The sequence below is a fragment of the Leuciscus leuciscus genome (assembly GCF_965113295.1).
Source record: "Leuciscus leuciscus genome assembly, chromosome: 14".
Taxonomy (NCBI): Eukaryota; Metazoa; Chordata; class Actinopteri; order Cypriniformes; family Leuciscidae; genus Leuciscus; species Leuciscus leuciscus.
Genome location: NC_138738.1, coordinates 4,835,808 through 4,856,159, shown reverse-complemented (window position 1 = coordinate 4,856,159; position 20,352 = coordinate 4,835,808).

The window sequence follows — 20,352 nt, the reverse complement described above, 5'->3', positions numbered from 1 at the left end:
GCGTATATTTTGTGCTGTTTTATGCGTTTGTGACATGTATTATTTTTTTTTCCTCAGTGCAAAACTTACATTTTACAGTTATATTCTCCATCTGTAAATGTTAGAAAGTCGTGCAAATGTATCAATTTTACTGCTAATCTTCATATTGAACGAGCGCTGCTGCGCGCATGCGCGCCAAATAGGAGCGCAATAATTCTGACTAAAATATACATTTTGCTTGGCAAATTAATATGCGATATGTTATAACACCAGAAATATCTTCTAATTATAATAATTTATCTTTAGGATGTTGGATAAGTTGCAGTGAACTTCTAGCTCATTACACTCATATATTTTATACTTCTAATAAAAAAAAATTTGAACAGAAGTAGCCTAATTCAGGGAAGATTTTTTTTAAGAAACTATATATAAACATACAAAATATAGTTTTGGGTATAGGACCTATGCTACTTAATAAAGATGACTTATACTTATTTAGAATGCTGAGAATTACAGCTTTTAATGCAATAATTTTTTGGAGAAAGCAAGAATCCCCAGTTTTAAATGAGTGGTTAGATTTAGTTTCTAAAGTACACTATGGAGAGGATAACATGAAATTAAGAGCAAATGTATACATTTTGAAAAGATATCTGCAACTCTAAAATCAAAGAATATTCCATAAAATAAAGGAATATATATTAGCCTACATTAAAAAAAAATGTATATAACCCTCCCTTTTATTTCTAGTTATTTGTTATTTTATTTATTTACTTATTTGATATTTAAATAATATTACTTGAATAACTATTAGGAATTATGTGTCATTATAAGAGTTTGATGTAAATATGTGAATGTTACATTTTTATTAATATTTATTTATTGTTTTTTGTCTTTTCCCCCTTAAATCATATGTATGTTTTGGTGGGTATTATCACAAAATAAAAAAAGTAGAAGGAAAAATAAGGAATATTTATTGGGGGAAAATATGATGTCTTTAAAGGAACTGTCCATTTGTATAATTGTGTTAAATGTGTTTGAATTGAAAGACATATAAAGTACATAATATATATATATATATATATATATATATATATATATATATATATATGCTAAAATATTTGTTAGTTGGACATTATATGTCCCTTATTTAGAATTGTAAACCTACAAGTGTATTTTTATGATAGCAATAACTCTAAAGGGACTATTGTAATGGGGTAAATCAAATGTAGGTTAATATACTGTCAATTACTAAGCTCAGATTCATCTTACCAGTTAAAATTTATACTGTGCTTTTGTAATTATTTATTTTTAATTTTGTGATTTTAACTTCTGCTTTAAAAAGCTTTTTTTTTTTTAGATTGTGTTCTAATGTTCTTCTAATAATCATAAACATGTACTACAGCTGCCAAACAAAACCAGTAAAAAAAAGAAAACCTGTAGTATATATATTGTATTTATCTATCTATATATCTATATCTATATCTATAAAAACTATATTTTGTGTTCTTGTTGGTCAGTGTTAGAGGATCTGTGTAACAGCTGAGGCTTAGCCTGACAGTTAGCCTGCCCTGGACCAGGCTAGTTTCCCAGCATAAGTTGCCAGGGTAACTGAGTTTGAACTATTTTAAGTTTGCTTTATGAAACAGAATCCACCGACAATAAGTCTGACTAACCAAAATAAACCTGGCTTGTATTCTAATCTTGTTTTATGGAACAGCCCTCTGATCAGAGTTAAAGAAAAAAACAAGTGACAATCATCTATGTTTTTATGAAGCGGAGTCGATTCTGTTCCCTACCAGAATTCCTGTTCCCTTTACGCAATCATACTACAAATCATGCGTAATTGCCGAGTTCTCTTACGAGAGGTACTCTCGTACTGCGTAAATCTTACGCTAGGGGAAATCTCTTTTCCGCGAGATACTGAAGCCAAAAAATTATCCTTAATTTTGAAATAATGTAAAACGCGTTGCGGCAGCATGCAGACATAGGCGAGACAGCTCGCGCGCCTATTGGCTGCCCTGCGGCAACTGCAGCAGCCTATCGATAAGGCCCTATCGTGACGTCATCACCAATGGGGGCGCTTCGCGCCCAATACGTCACGTCCCGCCGAAACGGGCGTGGCCTGGGGCTATAAATATAGCATCGAAAGGCTAGCTTACCGATTTTTTCATCTCTTCAGCGGAGCTCACGCATCGCTGGATCCAGAGAGAAGAAGCCGCGCCGTGGAAAAAGCATTTCAGCGGGACGAGTTCGGTACCTGGAGTCGCTGGCCGCGCCGCCTTCAACCACCGTTCCTGCTACGCTATCCGGCGTCATATCCTTTCATTGCTAGTGTGTGTTCGCCGCCGCGACTCACACTCCTTCTCTAAAAGAGCAGAGCGTCTTTTTCAAGATGTCTCGTCCATCCTGTGGCTCGTGCCGAGCCCCACTCAGCGACGGGGACCGCCATGTCATCTGCGTTTCCTGCCTGGGTGAAGGACATGCAGCTCTAGCGCTCGCCGACGGCGGATGCCCTCACTGCGAGCTTATGCCTATGGCGACTCTGAGGACTCGCATGGCAACTTTCCACGAGCCTGCACTTCCCGCTGCGACGCCGCGCCGTAAAAAGCGCCGTGCTCAGCGGATCCCTGAGCCTCCTACCGAGAAAAGCTCGCCGGTGCGCCTGCCAGCTTCGCCGTCTGCTTCTCTCGAGTCTCTCACTCCCGGACAGTGGCCGCCGCTGGCCGCCGCTTCTGCCGGAGATGACAAGGAAGAAGCGGCAGTTTTCGAGGAGGACAACTGCTCTATCCTGGCTTCGGACAGCGAGGATTGGGCGAGCTCTGTGGACCTCGCCCCTTCTTCTGCCCGCGAGTCGTCAGGAAAACGGGCCAGTATTGAAGCTGAGCTGATGCGTCTGCTCACACAGGCCACAGAGAGCCTCGGCCTCGAGTGGTCCGCGCCCGCCGAGCCTACACGCAACCGTCTGGACGGTTGTTTCTTGCAAGGGGACCGCGTTTCCACGCCCTCAAGACCCGCCCCGTTTCTTCCTGAGCTTCATGAAGAACTGGCAAAGTCTTGGAGCGCCCCTTTGTCAGCCAGGCTGCGCTCCTCTGCTTCAGCGGCATTCTCCGTGGTGGACGGTGCCAAAGACAGAGGATACCTCGCTCTCCCTCTAGTGGAGGAGGCAGTAGCAGCCCATCTTTGCCCGCCCTCTGCTGGACGGCGGACTAAGACGGCGCTACCTTCAAAAGCCTGCCGCGCTACTTCTACCCTGCACAGTCGCGCTTACACCGCCGCTGGGCAGGCTGCATCAGCGCTACACACTATGGCCACTCTCCAGATCTTCCAAGCTAACCTTCTCCGAAAGCTGGACGAGGAAGGCACGGAAGCAGTCAACGTGGCGGATTTAAGGAGCGCTACGGACCTCGCACTCCGCGCTACAAAATCCGCTGCACAGGCCATAGGGCGGAACATGGCTTCTCTCACCGTTGCTGAGAGACACCTCTGGCTGACGCTTTCAGAAATGCCGGACTCGGAGCGCTCTGTGTTCCTCGACGCCCCCGTTTCTGCTACTGGCCTCTTTGGATCGTCCGTCAAAGATTTCGCGGACAGATTCGCTGAGGTACAAAAGACGTCGCAGGCCATGAAGCACTTCTTGCCAAAGCGCTCTAGCTCCGCATCAGGCCGCTCTAAACAGCCGTCTGCTCGCAGCTCGCAGCCGCCGCCCCCCGCCGCCGCTTCACAGCGTCGACAGGCCCGGGACCAGAGACCACGCTCTCGCTCTGCCGGCCGCCGCCCCCCACAGCGTGGGACTCGGCCGAAGATTGAGATGAAGCCCGAGGCCTCAAAGTCTTCCTAGCCAGCTTAGGAAAACGACGGTGTTCAAGCCCCGCTGCGGCCGGGTTTCCACCAAAACTTCTCGCTCGTCCAGTTCCATTACATGCGACTGTTCCAGTGTACTCTACAGTAAACAAGTCGGTTACATTACCCGCTTGCCTGTACACAAACGCCGTTTTCACGGCGACCCAGATAAATCCTGTAAAGAGCGTATTTTCTGGTATTCCGGCCACGGCCGACGGTGTTATGAGTGTAGTAAAAATGCCCACTGCCCAGTGCCCATTCCTACACACAGACACAGCCCGCCCCACAGGGCTCGCGCACATAAAATCGACTCATGTCGATTGCGCACAGAATGTAGTGAGCGTGCCCACGTCCCAGTGCCCACAAACACTACACGCTGCATGTCTCTCGGTTTCTGTAAAAACGAAACCAACACACATACAGCCGACTCAGGTCGATGGTGTTTTCAGTGCAAATGTGCCCGCTGTCCTGCGCCCACATTCACTCACAGACATGACGAATCCCTCGGTTTCCCCCACGCTCGCCGTCTCTCAGCTACCTGCCGTGAGAGAGCCGAGCGCGGGCGAACCGTCATGCGTGGGCAAAGCTTCCCGGTGTATCAGAATGGGTGCTGAACATTATAGAAAGAGGCTATTCGCTACAGTTCGCTCGACGTCCCCGCCGTTGTGCGGTGCGAGTCGAAACCACGGTAGAAAAGGAAGTAGCAAGTGTACTTCGTACCGAAATTGCGAAACTGTTGAGCAAAGGGGCAATAGAGCCTTTATCTCAAGCTCAGAGCGAAGGGGGGCTATACAGCAGATATTTTCTGGTTCCGAAAAAAGACGGGGGTCTCAGACCCATTCTAGATCTAAGACAACTGAACGAAGCGCTTTCAAAACGCCGGTTCAGAATGCTCACAACCAAGAAAATCCTCACGCAAATTCGCCACGGGGACTGGTTTGTGTCAATAGATCTGAAAGACGCGTATTTCCAAATACAAATAGCGTCACGTCACAGGCGATTTTTGAGATTCGCCTTCGAGGGCCAGGCTTATCAATACACAGTCCTACCGTTTGGCCTGTCCCTAGCACCCCGTACATTCACGAAGTGCATGGACGCAGCCCTCGCTCCCCTGAAACTTCGGGGAATGCGAGTTTTGAACTACTTGGACGATTGGCTGGTTCTTGCTCAGTCACATAAGGAGCTCATAGAACACAGAACCATTTTACTCGAACATCTCGAGAATCTGGGTCTCAAAGTCAACTGGGCGAAAAGTTCACTGTCTCCCAGTCAGAGAATATCCTTTCTGGGCACAGAACTGGACTCGCTGTCAATGACAGCTCAAATATCGCTACAGCGCAGATTGACTATTCAGCGCATGACAGAAACCTTCCGCCGCGGCACTATAGTCCCGCTAAAGAGGTTTCAAAGGATGCTCGGTCTCATGGCAGCAGCATCCGCAGTTCTCCAGCTGGGTCTGCTTCGCATGCGCCCACTGCAGTTCTGGCTACAAGCGCGAGTACCGCGTCGAGCGTGGACTTCAGGTCTCTTTCGCCTCAAGGTCGATCAAAAATGCGTCTCAGCACTGATACCCTGGAGAGCGACCGACTGGTACCAGTCAGGTGTAAGCCTGGGGACTTCCTCGAGTGTGAAGGTGGTGTCCACGGACGCCTCCACCTCGGGATGGGGAGCACTGCTCGAGGGCAGACCGTTTTTCGGCCAGTGGTCAGAACGGGAAAAGCTTCTGCACATAAACTGCCTGGAAATGATGGCAGTCGACAACGCGCTGAGGCGCTTTCGTCCCCAAATAGCAGGACACCACGTCTTGGTCCGCTCGGACAACATGTCAGTGGTAGCCTACATAAATCGCCAGGGAGGCATCACATCCCGAAACCTGTACAGGTTAGCGAAACGCCTCCTGGTATGGGCTCAGCACAATTTGCGCTCGCTCAGGGCAGCGCATGTGCCCGGCCACCTGAATGTGGGACCAGACAGACTGTCCAGGAACAATGTTCCAGCAGGAGAATGGTCACTGCATCCGCAGACAGTCCAACTGCTGTGGCAGACATTCGGCAGAGCAAAGATAGACCTGTTTGCGTCTCAAGAAAACGCTCACTGCCCGGAATTTTTCTCCAAGAGCAGGGATGCGCTGGCCCACGTCTGGCCCCGCTGCCCGCTCTATGCTTTTCCCCCCATCACGCTCCTACCTCAGGTATTAGAGCGGATCAGGGAAAGCAGATGCTCAGTGTTACTGGTTGCTCCGTTCTGGAAGAACCAGGCTTGGTTCCCAGTTCTTATGCAGCTGACGAGCACTGCCCCATGGCCAATACCAGTGAGGAGGGACCTCCTCTCTCAAGCCAGGGGCTCGATCTGGCATCCTCGCCCGGAGCTTTGGTCCCTACATGCGTGGGCCATCAACGGGTACCCTCTGATATCCCAGAGGGAGTGTTAAACACGATCATGCAGGCTAGAGCTCCCTCTACGAGACGGCTCTATTCCTCAAAATGGTCAGTGTTCTTCAGCTGGTGCACAGCACGCGGCTTTTCACCCCTGGACTGTGGAGTGACGGAGGTTCTCTCCTTCCTACAAGAGCTACTGGATGAAGGCAGAGCCCCATCCACGCTCAAAGTCTATGTGGCGGCTATAGCAGCGTTTTCCAAACCAACGCTTGGTCAGTCACTGGGAAGGAACGATCTGGTCATTCGGTTCCTTAGAGGAGCTAAGAGGTTAAATCCTCCCAGACCTCCCTCAGTCCCCATATGGGACCTTTCTACGGTCTTGGAGGCCATGAAGGGTGCCCCATTTGAGCCAATCCAGTCGATAGATATCAAACACTTGTCTTTCAAAACGGTGTTTCTTCTGGCTCTCGCTTCAGTGAAGCGCATAGGGGACTTACAAGCGCTCTCAGTGAGCGCGACGTGTATGGAGTTTGGGCCAAATGACTCGAAAGTCATACTCAAACCAAGGCACGGGTACGTCCCTAAATCCCTCAACACACCGTTCAGGGCCCAGGTAATTTCCCTGTCTGCCCTGCCGGTCTCTAATGAGGAGAAGGACGCCAGCTTCCTTTGCCCAGTCAGGGCGTTAAGGGCTTATGTGTCCCGCACATCTGTTTTCAGACAGACGGAGCAGCTCTTTGTTTCACTCTACGGACGTTCTAAGGGACTCGCCGTGTCGAAACAGAGTCTATCTAGATGGATAGTCGATGCTATAGCGCTGGCTTACACCTCTAAGGGCTTGCAGTGCCCATTAGGTGTCAGAGCGCACTCCACGAGAGGCGTGGCCTCGTCGTGGGCTTGGTCTAGTGGGATTGCCTTGCAAGATATCTGTATGGCGGCAGGCTGGGCCTCCCCGTCTACATTTATAAGGTTTTATAACCTAGAGGTTCCCGCTCTGCAAGCTAAGCTGCTTTCAGTCTAAAAATCGTACTGTCTGCCCCAAGTGCGTCTGGCCCAGAATACCGAAATGACTCGAGCAATGCTCGTTTAGATCGCGCAGCTCTATGGGCAGTGTGTAAGACCCACTATGTTCATCAGTCCAGGCCGGGGTCGCCCTGACTGAATAAAATACCATCACTATAACTGTTTCTTATAGGATGCTGCATTATAGGAATGATGCTATTCTAGCCACTCTTCCTGGGCTCTCTGTGAGTCACTTATGATCATGTACTACATGAGCCCGGGCACTTGCCCTTGGGACTTTGGTGCTGGATCATAGCATGCACGGCGTTTTACACTGTTTCCCCTAGCGTAAGATTTACGCAGTACGAGAGTACCTCTCGTAAGAGAACGTACTCGGTTACTAACGTAACCTCGGTTCTCTCTAGAGAGGAAACGAGTACTGCGTATCTTGCCGTGCCTGCGCACGCTCCGGTTCGCTCCGGCGATGAAAAACCGGTAAGCTAGCCTTTCGATGCTATATTTATAGCCCCAGGCCACGCCCGTTTCGGCGGGACGTGACGTATTGGGCGCGAAGCGCCCCCATTGGTGATGACGTCACGATAGGGCCTTATCGATAGGCTGCTGCAGTTGCCGCAGGGCAGCCAATAGGCGCGCGAGCTGTCTCGCCTATGTCTGCATGCTGCCGCAACGCGTTTTACATTATTTCAAAATTAAGGATAATTTTTTGGCTTCAGTATCTCGCGGAAAAGAGATTTCCCCTAGCGTAAGATTTACGCAGTACTCGTTTCCTCTCTAGAGAGAACCGAGGTTACGTTAGTAACCGAGTACGTTATGTACGGGAAGCCAAAAGGTAAAAAAAAGGATTGTATTTTTCCCGAGATTAAAGCTTTTTTTTTTCTTTTTTTTATTAGAGGCGAGTTTTTCCCCATCTGTCAATTCAATCCAGACTATTTCTTTTCAAATTGAAAACGTTATTACCGATTTCAATGTAATGTTTATTAAGGCTTTGATTAGTACAGACAAGCCTCTAGCCGCTAGCGGAAGACTATTTGAACCATTATCGGCGCCATCAGATATCCAAGATGGCGCCGCGGATGGCTGCCTCGGTGTGGAGCTCTCCAGTTATTGTGTTGTTTTTGTTGGTTTGTTCTGCGTTTAGTCATTCTTTTCCTATCAGTTTCACCAAAGACGAACTACTGGACATTAGGAAACACACACCAGACAACTTTTTTACAGATTTTGATTACTCAGACGTTTTACTGGACATTCTCGTCGGAGGGGCAGCGGTGTTGTTCAAACGCGCGGTCAGACGCAAACGCGGGAAGCGCGCTGGCGCGCTGGTTAAACTCCGCGAGCGCGGCCTCCGTACTGCACTCCCCAGTATTCATCTTGCGAATCTCCGATCTCTTCCTAACAAAATGGACGAACTTCTTCTCCTCACCCGCACTAACAAGGATTTTTTAAACTCCGCTGCTCTGTGCTTCACTGAAACCTGGCTGAGTGAAGCCATACCGGACAACGCACTACATCTGCCGGGCTTTCAGCTGTTCCGAGCGGATCGCATCGCGGAACTAACGGGGAAAACGAGAGGTGGTGGATTGTGTTTCTACATTAACGAAAGTTGGTGTTCAGATGTAACAACACTGAAGAAGATGTGCTCTCCTAATTTAGAGGCACATTTCATAAACTGTAAACCTTTCTACTCGCCGCGGGAGTTTTCCTCATTCATTCTCGCGAATGTTTACATTCCTCCAGACGCGTGTGTGAGCGCGGCGATACAACAGCTGGCTGAACATATAGCTGAAATGGAACAAAGGTACCCAGACTCTCTTTTAATCATTCTTGGGGATTTTAACAAAGCAAATCTCTCCCGTGAACTGCCAAAATACAGACAGCATGTTACATGTCCTACCAGAGACAGTAATATATTGGACCACTGTTACACCACGATAAAGAATGCGTATCACTCCGTCCCACGGGCAGCTTTGGGGCTCTCTGATCATTGTTTGGTTCATCTTATACCGACCTACAGGCAGAAACTGAAATCAGCTAAACCTGTAATAAGGACTGTAAAAAGATGGACCAACGAAGCAGAGCAGGATCTACAGGCCTGCTTCGATTGCACTGATTGGACTGTTTTTGAAGCTGCAGCCACCGATCTGGATGAGCTCACAGATACTGTAACATCATATATCAGTTTCTGTGAGGATACATGCATTCCTACCAGGACATTCTTATCATTCACTAATGATAAACCATGGTTTACTGGGAAACTCAAACAGCTTCGTCATGCCAAAGAGGATGCTTACAGAAGTGGGGATAAAATCTTGTATAACCAGGCCAGAAACAGACTGACAAAGGAGATCAGAGTTGCTAAAAGAAGCTACTCTGAAAAGCTGAAAAACCAGTTTTCAGCCAACGACCCGGCATCAGTCTGGAGAGGCCTGAGGAACATCACCAACTACAAATCACCATCCCCCCGATCTGTGGAGAATCAACAACTGGCTGACACTCTCAATGCATTCTATTGCAGGTTTGAGAAGCCCAGACTCACACCTCACACCCGCTCTGATGTGCACTTCACACATCCACCATCACCTCCTGCAACCCCTCTCCTCCCCCCTTCTGCCATCCAACCTGAGCTTAAGGTCTGTGTGGAGGACGTGAGCCGAGTCTTCAAAAAACAGAAGACTAGGAAAGCTTCAGGCCCAGACGGCATCTCATCTGCTTGTCTAAAAGCCTGCGCTGACCAACTGGCCCCAGTCTTCACGCAGATCTTCAACAGATCATTGGAGCAGTGTGAAGTTCCCTGCTGCTTCAAACGCTCCACTATCATTCCGGTTCCCAAAAAACCTAAAATCACTGGACTTAATGACTACAGACCTGTCGCTCTCACGTCTGTGGTCATGAAGTCGTTTGAAAGACTGGTGTTGGCCTATCTGAAGGACATCACTGGACCCCTTCTGGATCCCTTTCAGTTTGCTTACAGAGCAAACAGGTCTGTGGATGATGCAGTCAACATGGGACTGCACTATATCCTGCAACATCTTGACAGACCTGGGACTTATGCACGGATCTTATTTGTGGACTTCAGTTCGGCCTTCAATACCATCATCCCTGATCTTCTCACAGCCAAACTGACTCAGCTCTCCATGCCATCCTCAATCTGTCAGTGGATCTCCAGCTTCCTGACAGACCGGCAGCAGCGAGTGAGACTGGGGAAGCTCACATCCAGGACCCTCACCATCAGCACTGGCGCCCCCCAAGGGTGCGTTCTCTCCCCACTGCTCTTCTCCCTGTACACTAATGACTGCACTTCTAAAGACCCCTCTGTCAAGCTCCTGAAATTTGCAGACGACACCACCGTCATCGGTCTCATCCAAAATGGTGACGAGTCTGCTTACAGACTGGGGGTTGAACAGCTGGCTGTCTGGTGCAGCTATAACAACCTTGAGCTGAACACGCTCAAAACAGTGGAGATGATTGTGGATTTCAGGAGAAAATCCCCAGCACTCCCCCCTCTCACCATCATGAACAGCACTGTGGAAGCAGTGGAGTCATTCAGGTTCCTGGGCTCTACCATCTCTCAGGACCTGAAGTGGGCAAATCACATTGACTCCATTGTGAAAAAGGCCCAGCAGAGACTGTACTTCCTTCGCCAGCTGAAGAAGTTCAATCTGCCACAGGAGCTGCTGATCCAGTTCTACTCAGCCGTCATTGAGTCTGTTTTAAGCACTTCCATCACTGTCTGGTTTGGTTCAGCTACCAAATCGGACATCAGGAGACTACAACGGACAGTCCGGACAGCAGAGAGGATTATTGGTGCCCCCCTGCCAACCCTCCAGGACCTGTACTCTTCCAGAGTGAGGAAGAGAGCAGGTAAAATCATCACAGACTCCACTCACCCTGGACACCCCCTGTTTGAACTGTTACCGTCAGGACGGCGACACAGATCACTGGCCACAAGAACATCCAGGCACAGGAACAGTTTCTTTCCACAGGCCATTTCCCTTCTGAACACTTAACATGCCCCCCAAGGCATATGCCTGCAAGTGCAATACTCCCACTGTCTAGTGCAATATTCTCTTAACTCAGGTGATATTTATATTTATATTATTCATACTACTCAAAATACTGTAAATATGTTCATAATCTGTAACATGCACTAGACTCCCACTGTCTAGTGTAATATTCTCTAACTCAGGTGATATTTATATTTATATTATTCATACTTCTCAAAATACTGTAAATATGTTCATAATCTGTAAATGTTTATTCAGACTAAACCCAACTGTGACCCCTTTTTTTTACTTTTTATACTATTTTATTTTATTTTATTTTTTTATATATTTTATTCTTAGAATTTGTATTACTATGTTTCTTGTTGTATTTGTATTTGTATATGTGCACTGGAAGCTTCAGTACCAAGAAAAATTCCTTGTGGGTGCAAGCACACTTGGCAATAAAGCTCTTTCTGATTCTGATTCTGATTCTGATCACGTCACAGGTGCTTTTAATGTCACATTTTATGAAAGAAATGATGCTTATTTTGAAAGACTGATTTTCGAGTAGGTTTAACCAAAGGGAAAATGAAGGGAAAAACAAACAAACTCCAAAAACAATGGCTTCATAATTTAGTTATTTATTGCAAGAAGTACATTTGTATTCATCCTCTGTGGATGGATTGCCCACACACTTTAAGTGGAACCATCGCCCACAGTCATCACAGGCAATCTGTTAAAAATAAATAAATAAATATAGTATGTGCTAAACAAAGTACTGCTCTTTCCTTATAAATTTTAATACAGAATTGTATTTTATTTTATTTTGTCACTTCGGGGTAGATACGCGAAACAAATTTTCCTGAAACGCTTTATCTGTAGAGTGGTAAAGGGATCCTCCATAGGGAGAGACTAGTTGGCACTTCAGCACTGCGTTGTTATCGGGTCCAGGCGCAGGTCCTTCGTCAGATCTGGAGTGTGTGTGTGTGTGTGTGTGTGTGTGTGTGTGTGTGTGTGTGTGTGTGTGTGTGTGTGTGTGTGTGTGTGTGTGTGTGTGTGTGTGTGTGTGTGTGTGTGTGTGTGTGTGTGTGTGTGTGTGTGTGTGTGTGTGTGTGTGTGTGTGTGTGTGTGTGTGTGTGAGAGTGTGTCCAGGCGCAGGTCCTTCATCAGATCTGGATCCGGCAGGCTGCGGGAAAACCTCGGGATGAACAAAAACAGTAAAATTAGCGTAGATGCCATTCTTCTATGATGTAACGAGTACATCAGGATTTATGGGAAGTGTTCCCGGTTCCGGATGACCTGATCTATGCAGCCTAACATTGAATTATAGAAGTTTATAATGTGTTATGTGTATGCTAGGTCAAAGAGATGTGTCTTTAGTCTAGCTTTGAACTGACAGAGTGTGTCTGCTTCCCGGACAATGGTAGGAAGACTGTTCCAGAGTTTTGGTGCTAAATAGGAGAAGGATCTACCGCCAGCAGTCGATTTTGATATTCTAGGTATTATCAACTGGCCGGAGTTTTGAGAACGCAATAGACGTGAAGGACTATAATGCGTTAAGAGCTCGCTCAAGCACTGCGGAGCTAAACCATTTAGTGCTTTGTAAGTAATCAGCAATATTTTAAAATGTATACGATGTTTAATAGGGAGCCAGTGCAGTGTTGACAGAACCGGGCTAATATGGTCATACTTCCTGGTTCTGGTAAGAACTCGAGCTGCTGCGTTTTGGACCAGCTGTAGTTTGTTTATTAAGTGTGCAGGGCAACCACCCAGTAGAGCATTACAATAATCTAGCCTTGAGGTCATGAACGCATGAACTAACTGTTCCGCATTTGTCATTGAGAGCATATGACAATTTAGATATATTTTTAAGATGGAAAAATGCGGTTTTACAGATACTAGACATGTGACTTTCAAATGAAAGATTGGTATCAAAGAGCACACACACACACCCAGGTTCCTAACCAACGACGAGGACTAAACATAGCAGCCATCAAGTGTTAGACACTGAAACACTCACACACACACACACACACACACACACACACACACACACACACACACACACACACACACACACACACACACACACACACACACACACACACACACACACACACACACACACTCACACACACATAGTATACATATGTTATATCCTTCTCCCTTCTCTATATTTTGGTCTGTTCAAGAAAAAATTATGCAATTTTATATTGTTTATTTGAAAGCATTTACAGTTTTTTCCAACTGCTTACACACAAAATCTTTTCATGTCACACGATTTTTGAAACCTCTCACTCAAAGTGCAAAACTACATACCAAATCTCCAAAACCATAAGCTTTTTCTCAGCCTTTGACTCAGTTTTCAATTGCATTAAACACTTTTTTCAAAACACTACACACAATTCTCTACCTAAAGCACACAAATCTATCAGGAAGTGATTTGCTTTCTTTTTCCAAACACAACCAATCAAAATGCTACACTTATTCACCAGGTCACACAGACACACTCCTCACATGTGCAAACACTAATTGCTTAACTGATCACTAACCAATCACTGCTTTACTGTAGTATAGGCCTAAATAGGTCAAAGGTCAGATGATCTGTTTTGAACAATGGATTCCTGGGACCCCCCGGGACCCCCCCCCATACCTCCCCAACTGAGGTTGATATGGGATTTATACAAGTAACTTAAAGTAATAAGTAATCCAATTCTTTTTAGGGAGAGTAATTAGAACACCAATCTAATTACACTGTTGACGATGTAAGTAGTAGCTAGTAATGAATGAATTTTTTAGAGTAACTAAACCAACACTGTGGTTAATATTAGTGCTAGACTTTGAAATAACTGGACTGTTACTCTAAGTAGATTGTAGAACCACAGGCTCCAATGATCTCTATGGTCTCAACTTAGCTCAGTATGCTTTTGAGAAACGCAGCCCTGATTGATACAATTAGATTATTTGCGTTTTTGTTGACTGCCATTATGGCCTTGTCCATTTAGATTTTGGACAATGTTGCAGTTTCTGGCTATCGCCTGCAGATGGTGCTGTAGTACATGTTTGTGCTTGTGAAGAGCAATAAAGGGCAATCTGTCCTGTGTTGAAAAGATTATCTGTTCTCTGCAGTGATTAGGAATGAGGTTCCTCCCAATCAAAAAGAAATTCCTCATCTTATTGAATTTTACCCCATATATCACATTACACTGTTAAACACAAACAGGAATTCTGAGCTTCACAATTACAGCTGATGGAGGACAGTTTATCCTAGCTTGAAAGATTGAAGCCCAAACGGTAGCACTGAAAGCACAGTGATGGGTAATAATGAAGTGTTTAGAGGTTATCTTTCTGTTTAGTCATTTCCACTAGGCCAGGCAAAGACAAACACTGCATTGTTGAGCTCTTGAGGTCCTCGGAGGAGCCTTAATTCTAGACCAAATACTTGTGAAAACAAACGTATAAGCTTTATAAACCATCATTTCTCAATTTATAGAAATGTCAAAGCATGGGGCATATTACAGGCCTCTATTCATTAACACAATGGCAGCCTTTTCTTCCAGCGCTTTCACTGTGGCGCCCGTGTGATGGGCTTGCAATGGAGGAGGGATTTTACGCAGCTTTCTTTAAAATCATCAGATTTCAGCTCTCTCATGAGGTTTTTATGGATGTTGAGGTTGTGTGCTGAACGTAAAGGCTTTCCTGCCCACATGCTGTAGATTTGAGATTGTTGTGCTGCTTAAAGACTTATAGTTCAATAGTTCAAATGAAAATTCTGTCATTAATTACTCACCCTCATGTTGTTCCAAACCTGTACGACTTTCGTTCATCTTCGAAACACAAATGAAAATCTTTTTGATGAAATCTGAGAGCTTTCTGTCCCTCCGTTGACAGCTATGCAACTACCACTTTGACTCTTCAAAAAGTACATAAAGAGATCGTAAAACTAATCCATATGAATTGAGTGGTTTAGTCCAAATTTTCTGAAGAGACTCAATCACTTTGAATAAAACCCTAAATTAAATCTGTTCATCATTTACATTTAAACATTGATCAGCGAACAAACAGAAGCTCAACCAAACCTGCTTGACTCATGAGAACAAACCTCATTGGTTCTTGCGGAAGCTCAAATGTGCTGCGTAACACGAGAATGAACCTCATTGGTTCTTGCTGAAGCTCAAACGTGCTGCGTAACACGAGAATGAACCTCATTGGTTCTTGCTGAAGCTCAAATGTGCTGCGTAACACGAGAATGAACCTCATTGGTTCTTGCTGAAGCTCAAATGTGCTGCGTAACACGAGAATGAACCTCATTGGTTCTTGCTGAAGCTCAAACGTGCTGCGTAACACGAGAATGAACCTCATTGGTTCTTGCTGAAGCTCAAACGTGCTGCGTAACACGAGAATGAACCTCATTGGTTCTTGCTGAAGCTCAAATGTGCTGCGTAACACGAGAATGAACCTCATTGGTTCTTGCTGAAGCTCAAATGTGCTGCGTAACACGAAAATGAACCTCATTGGTTCTTTCTGAAGCTCAAACGTGCTGCGTAACATGAGAATTAACCTCATTGGTTCTTGCTGAAGCTCAAATGTGCTGCGTAACACAAGAATGAACCTCATTGGTTCTTGCTGAAGCTCAAACGTGCTGCGTAACACGAGAATGAACCTCATTGGTTCTTGCTGAAGCTCAAATGTGCTGCGTAACACAAGAATGAACCTCATTGGTTCTTGCTGAAGCTCAAACGTGCTGCGTAACATGAGAATGAACCTCATTGGTTCTTGCTGAAGCTCAAACGTGCTGCGTAACACAAGAATGAACCTCATTGGTTCTTGCTGAAGCTCAAACGTGCTGCGTAACATGAGAATGAACCTCATTGGTTCTTGCTGAAGCTCAAATGTGCTGCGTAACACAAGAATGAACCTCATTGGTTCTTGCTGAAGCTCAAACGTGCTGCGTAACACAAGAATGAACCTCATTGGTTCTCGCTGAAGCTCAAACGTGCTGCGTAACATGAGAATGAACCTCATTGGTTCTTGCTGAAGCTCAAACGTGCTGCGTAACACACGAGAATTAACCAGATTTCATCAAAAAGATCTTCATTTGTGTTCCAATAATGATTGAAAGACTTACGGGTTTGGAACAACGTGAGAGTAAGTAATTAATGACAGAATTTTTTCGTTTTTTGGCTTAACTATCCCTTTAAGAGTCTTGCTGTGGGGTAATTGCTAAGGTGTTTGCTAGGTAGTTGCTAGGGGGTTCGTGGTTGCTAGGGTGTTTCTAGTTTCTAGAGTGTTCTGGGGATTTGTCATGACGTTGCTAGGTGATTGGGTGGTTGCTAGGGTATTCTGAGTTGTTGTCAAAAGAACCGAACTTCAAGCCCATTTCATTAGAGCTCACGTCCCTCCTTCATTGTAAGTCTTCATTTTTATTTTTTATTTTTTTTATTTTTTTTGTCTGACTGACTGACAGTAGAAAAACATAATTTAGATTTTTTGTATAAGTAATAGCACACCTCTCCTTCAACAATATCATTCATTTCCAATGTGCCAAGTTCCCTAAGCTTACGTATGAGCAACAGTATAGTGATGTTTGCTTTAGCAAGCACCACTAATGAAATGAAATGTAACCCCCAGACACTAATTGGCTGGGCTAGTATGAGGTTTCCGTCTTTTATCTTGGTGTCTGATGATGATTCTCAGTTTCTGCATACCTAAATAATTAGGATTTTATTTTTAGAATAATAGCTGAGGAAGGTTACTATGAAAACACCGAAGTAAGATTGCGACTTAACTGCCTTAAATGGACAATTTCAGTGCAAACATTCTGCACTAGCTGGAATATTCAGTCATATTATTTTTGGCTATGAGGGAGTATGGGAAATAAACATTAAATGAAAGATTACGTTTTACAAGCATGTCCTGGGCATAGTCACAATTCACTTGTGACTCTTTATACTTGGTTCCAAAGTGAATAATATGGTCATGCTTTTCAGATAACAGGAATGGGAAAATATTCACTCTTGGTCCATCCTCTGAAGCTTGAGATCCATATTGTGGCTCGTGGAAAAAGTTTCTTTATGCATTTCTAAAAGAGTCGCCAATCCATGTGTGTGTGTGTTTGTATGTATACATATATATACTGTGTATACATATATAATTAACCACCCTGTTTATGTATTTATTAGTGCTGTCAAATCGATTAATCGCCTCTAACATAATGTGAGTGTGTATGTTTGTGTGTGTATGTATGGATGTAAATATGGATGCATATATTTATATTTATATAAACACATATATTATATTTACAAACTTTTGTTATGTGATCATTCACGATTAATCAATTTGACAGCAGTATTTATTATTTTATTATCCTCCATTTTTCTCTTTTTTTTTGTCTTGATGTCGTAATGTTGTGTATGCGTCCTCTTGTTTGAGCAAAAAGACAATAATTCATTATTAACCGAAAATATTGCCTTATGCAATAGCTATAATTTTTTTTAAAAACATTTAAAATGTAGTGCTTGGTGTCAATAATTGGGTTTAATGTGTCTTGCTGCAACAAGTTTAAATCATAGTTTAATATTTTGCTGCATTTGATAAAATCAAAGTTATGTGCTATTATCAAGACAGAAGCAGTAGTAGTTTTATATGAATAAAATACCCCAAAAAAAGACAAAATATCAAACCCAATCTTTTGTAGGAGCAATAATAGTGATGCTTGCTTTATGTTTGATGGCTACATTAATCTGTAGTTTAAATAATGGAGTATTCTCATCATTCTGTGCTAGTGAACAAAGCAGTTGATGGTGGAATGTCCTCCAACCCTTCAAACAAGTGGCTCCTAAGAGCCCACACACCCACAGCTGCCGGTCAGACCTACGCATACACACTGCTGTACATGTGAGTGCACACGCTGGGCTGGGGTCTGAGCAGAAAGGCTTATTGACTCTGAAAGGAAACCTGCTTTCTGAGAGGAAAGAGATTCCCACAGGAATACCAGCATACTGCCGCAAAGAGGAGGTACAAGGAAAGGAGAGCCATGCTGAGAGATGAGGTTCTGCTCTGGACTTATAGATGTTTCTCCCTTGAAATCTCATTTCAACCCACAGGAAAGGAAAATCACAAATGGCATGTAATATCTTGTTTCTGCCAGATAGAGTAGCCCCTAAATGTACATGCAGGACACTTACCAGAAACGATCAGACCAAGTCTGCAGTCAGAAGTCCGAAAACTCAAACATTTCTCATCAAATTCTTCCAAGACTAAATTATTTGCACTGATATCCACATTCATTTTAATATCTTTACCCTTTTTCTGTACACTCTTAAAAATAAAGGTCTCAAAATGAGTTTGTTTTTTTCGCAGCGATACCATTGAAGATCCATTTGTGGTTCTCCAAAGAACCTTTAAGTAAACGGTTCTTATAAAAGAACATTTTTAGAACATTTTAATAATCTAAGGAACCATTTTCCACTATAAAGAACCTTTTGTGCAATTGAAAGGTTCCATTGATATTAAAGGTTCTTCGTGGAACTAAAGATGCCAATAAAGAACCTTTATTTTTAAGAGTGATGTCAACAGTTGTCTCATTTATGTTTATTTCTTTACATACATTTTTAGAAAAAACCTCTAATACTTCATTGACACTGAAATGAGATCTCAAAAGAGCAGACTCTTGTCTTGATTACATGGGAATGCTGGTGTTTACACCAGGTATGCTCTTCAACAAAACTTGGATGCTGGAAAATATTCTCATTCTGCATGAACAAAGCAGTGTTCTTTACAAAGTTCTGGGCTTTCCGCCCATGTTTTTGATCCACTTGGATTTAAGACATTCTGACAACATGGAACATTTGTGGGATTGCTGTAGGGAGCGATTCTGTTCCGGATGGCGGAAGGATGCGAGGTCAGCTGGTTCCCCTTCAAGTCAGGCATCATTACAGACGTCCTGCGGAGGCAGAAGGGCTTTCTAGAATGGACCGTTTCCAGGTTCTCATGCAGTCAGAACAAAGAGAGACTCCATCTCACACTTAGGCCCTGTTTACACCTATTAAGATGCATTTTGAGCGATCACAAGTTTACGAGGGAGACACATAGGCCTTCCTGTTTACACCTGATGTTTTAATCCATCTCTTTTGTCCACTTTCAACCACTTCTGTCCTGATTTCTTCAAGGAGAGGGTCTATGGGTGGGTAAATGTATGGGTTTTTCAGATCTTTCCATCTAATGGACAAAATAAGCTCTCTCAATTTACATTTGAAATTGACGGTAGACGACTGAGAAACATACAGAGAGCATCAGCTTTAATTTCTGCTCTGACAGACGCAAGACCAGCCGAACACTGTGAATGTGTGTTAGAAATCAGGAATGGTGAGAGAACTTTGTGTTTGGTACGTTTTTCGTCTTCAAACTAACCTTGGGTCTCCAGCCGACAAAGTTTAAACCCCGTCTGGCTGGCGCGCATTAGGTCAGTAGGTGGAGAGTAGGTGTCTTTTGTGGCTGTTGAATGAACGGATTCGACCACATAAACGTTTACACTACAAAAGCAATCCGGTTGAATACATTTTCAACCTCTGGGGGTGGAGGAAAGTGGACAAGCTCAAAACGTGTTAGACCTCGCTTACACCTGTGTAACACCAAAACCAGGTGTAAACAGGGCCTTAGAGTGACATGTGATGTCAAATAAATGCAGTTACTAAAAAGCAAGCATTAATTCATTCAATATCCTCTAAAAGTCTTTAAAGTGTGCATTGAAATCACACCATGACCACATTTAAGGCTTTCTCTAAGTTAGTGTCTCCATCTTGTTGGCAAATGTGCCTCATTCTTTGCTGTCTAGTCATCTAGTCTGTTTGTAAAATCTGGCAAACATCTGGAATCGGTCACTACATTTTCTAGGGTGTCATGTCAACCTAAGTAGTATGTTAATAGTGAACTGCATGTGGTTCATACACACCAGTCATGCTGATAAATGAAGATAATAAGGACTAAATGTATATTGAGTTCAAACACAATGTCTGCTAATAAAGTAGGGTTATTAACTCATAATATGTCCTGCAGGTGCACAAGAATGAGTTATGAATGGCTTAGTTAAAATATAGAGAAACGTTGCTTTTAATAGGCATTGAAGGGATAGTTCACCCAAAAATGAAAAT